Here is a 3,228-nt window from a genome sequence, read left to right as displayed (position 1 = left end):
GGTTGTCCATGTATGTTTGTATGGTAGGATGTTTTAAAATGTTCAGCTACATATATCACCAAAACAAAATAATGTTCCTAGTGTATGTAGATGTGTCTGGATGCGATCCAACGACTATACTCATTTAATGTTTTTGCATAACTTATATTCATTTCATATTACTTGACATGTTAATGGGAGTCAAAAACCAGACTTTTGCAGTAAAGTTCAGAGTACTGAGCTTCACTGAATGCTGCTGTAGCAGAAACTGAAGGGGTCATTTACCAATAACTGTCACGCTGTACGTTCCTCTTTAAGTATGTAACTTACTTTTGCTGGATACAACACACTATAAAGGAAGCAATGCAAGCCAAAGCCATACAACAGCACAGTCTCAAAGGCCAGACGTGCTGTTAATGCACCATAAAACTATGCGACAGGCTAGTTTTCAAACACAGCTTGGGTATGCAATACATGATTTACAGCTGTGAGGTTTCTCTTTTCCTACTTTTGAATATTGTGTTCTTAAAAAGCTCTCCCTCGTTTTGCACTCTGTGAATCTACCTCTTTTGTTTTGTTTTTTTTTGTAATCCAGTGTGTGAGAGATCCACAGTTGCATGCGTTTGACTGTGGTCACTACTTATTGTAATGTTTATGTATGACATTCATTATTCCTCATATCCCATTGTGAGAAAATAATCCAACTTGGTGTGCTTTAACAGAAGGCCGTGTTCACATGTTGTGGACTTGCCTGAAAACATGTTCCATTTACATGACGTATATCACTTAATCATGCTTTTGAACGTATTTGCACAAGTATATATTTGATTTGTAACATGTTATATCTTTTCACCAAAAATGTTTAATGCTTGTTATCTTATGTAAATCAAATCCAGTGCTTCCAAAAAAAAAAAAAAAATCACTATTAATAGATTGGGCAGATGTTTTGTTAAGGAACAATCTCACTTCAGTTCTTACTGGACATTGTCTGTTTGCATGTGTGAAGAGCTATCCTCGCCTTTGACTGGTGAAGTTTCTTTAGCTGTAGCTCAAAGCTGCTCCGATGCAATACTATTCACTCAGTTCAATCGTAGGTACCCAGCCTGTGAGAATGAATGATGAAGGCAATCATGTTGTGTATTTCACCATGAGTGTGAAAATCACAAAGAGCTATGGTTATTTATTTTAATACATCTCTCTGAATGCAATATGGGGCAGAGGTTGTTTTTTTTTTTGTTTGAGACAGGGGGCGGTGTAGTTCTCCCTGAGTATGATTATTGCACTCGACCGTGGAAATATATTTCCATAAATGACTGTTATAAATAAACTGCTATGAAGAAGAGTAAGTCTTTATCACCTCGTCTTTTTCTCTGTCATTAATTTGTGAATCTTTGGTTTATCAGCAAGTATTGGAAAACGACTGGAGGTACTTCACGGCCATACACAAAGCTGGTCTGATGATGAACACTTGTTCTTTTTGTGGAAGGACAAAAATCACACACTGTAATCTTTTTAATAGCTCTGCGGGTTACCAGTAAATGTTGCTTAATCCCACTTTGTGACCCCCTGCAGTGAAGTGTTGGGCTTTTGACACGAAAGGAAGCAGCATATAAACCTTGGAAAATGCTCAGCAGCAGCAGCATCGGCTTCCACAAAGGACAGCAGCCAAGAACAAATCAGAAAAGCAGCTTGCCTTATGCACAGAAGGTAAAAACTTCACTGATGTGATGCATAAATCTGGGCATGTGTAATCTAAAACTGAGGACTATGACAGTATTTGGGGTTAGATTAGGAAAAATAAGAAGATTACTGACCTGCTTATATGTGTAATATAAAGCTTTTTCCCTCCTCAGAATGGCTATGCAAACCCTGGCACTGTGGTTGCTGCTTCTGGGCTCAGTGGTGCCACAGGTCTGCTGTCAGCACTGGTCATATGGACTGAGTCCCTGAGGAGGGAAAAGGGAACTGGACAGTCTTTCAGACACACTGGACAATGTAAGCATGGCTCCTCACACTTCATGTTCAGCATTTTATTCTCTACATATTCATGGTTATGTTCCCCCCCCCCTTCAGGTAGTTGAGGGGTTTCCACATGTGGACACACCTTGCAGTGTTTTGGGTTGTGTTGAGGAATCGCCTTTCGCCAAAATCTACAGAATGAAAGGATTTCTTGTAAGTTTCGCTCATCTGTAATTCTGTGTTCGGTCAATCGATCAGTCAATAATGTCAATTATTCAAATTAGTCAAACCGCCAGACGCTTTACCAGATATTTCTATTAAATGTTGATTGTATTTTCACATATTTAATGTTATTCTTTTTCTCTTTTAGGGCAGTGTGACCAACAGGGAGAATGAACACAAAAATTATAAAAAATGATGATTATTTGATTCTACAATAAATAATCATATTGGCATATCTACATTGTTTTCTGTACTACTTTTAATGATTATGATAGAATCCATTTTTATTCCACAGTGCCTTCTGCTTTTCTCTGTTTTTGTGACTATTTCTTGCTCTAAAGGATTACAGAGACATTTCATTTGAATAATTATTGACACTTTTCTATGAACTCCTTATTTGTTTATTGTATAACAAACATGAATTTGATTGAATTTATATCCCAGTAGTTTCTAAATTCCTGATGGCATGTAATACAGCAGATTTATACAAATGTAAGAGTGAAGTTGTGTCTTATGGGCAAAAGTTGTGTAAACGTAAGGTTAAACATCAGTTTACTGTGTTTTGTTGAACATTGCCTGTTTGCATATGTTTAGTGATGCAGTGTTTGGGTGATATTGTAGTGTCAGCCGCTTGGCGGCGCTGTTCAGACAGTGGGTAGAGTTTTGAGGGGAGAGAAGGGGAGAAAGAGAATGAGAAGTGTGTGATGACTGGACTGAGCTGTGTTTGTTGAAGGTGACTAAAGTTATGAGGAGAACCCAGAACGTATTGGACTGATTTATTCCCTCACTCACACCCACGTCGCTTACACTGGTGGCAGCGGTGGGATTTCCTTCTGTGGAATATAGTCCTTTGGGATTCTGCTCAACTTTTTGAGTCCCTAAAGCTATAGGCTAACGATAGCTACGCTAACCGCTAGCTTAGCTTTAGCTTTCAGTACAGTTAGTCAGCTAGTCGTTACCAAGTCCGTTTTTTTTGTTTTGTTAGCTTCAAGTGAGTTTAGAAACCGTGTTTCGGTCATCTAACTCCGTCCGAGGGCTAAAGAAAAAAATAATAAACGAGACGAAGGA

At 38.4% G+C, this 3,228-nt stretch overlaps 1 pseudogene; it reads left to right on the top strand.

Annotated features, from left to right (window-relative positions):
• Positions 1-540: 540 nt before the first annotated feature.
• LOC122970417 lies at positions 541-2,400 on the top strand (annotated as a pseudogene).
• The last annotated feature ends 828 nt before the right edge of the window (positions 2,401-3,228 follow it).

Source organism: Thunnus albacares, chromosome 2 (assembly GCF_914725855.1).
Source record: "Thunnus albacares chromosome 2, fThuAlb1.1, whole genome shotgun sequence".
In the NCBI taxonomy this organism is placed as follows: Eukaryota; Metazoa; Chordata; class Actinopteri; order Scombriformes; family Scombridae; genus Thunnus; species Thunnus albacares.
Note: the sequence above shows the minus strand (reverse complement) of the source record. Positions and strands in the feature narration are given on the sequence as shown.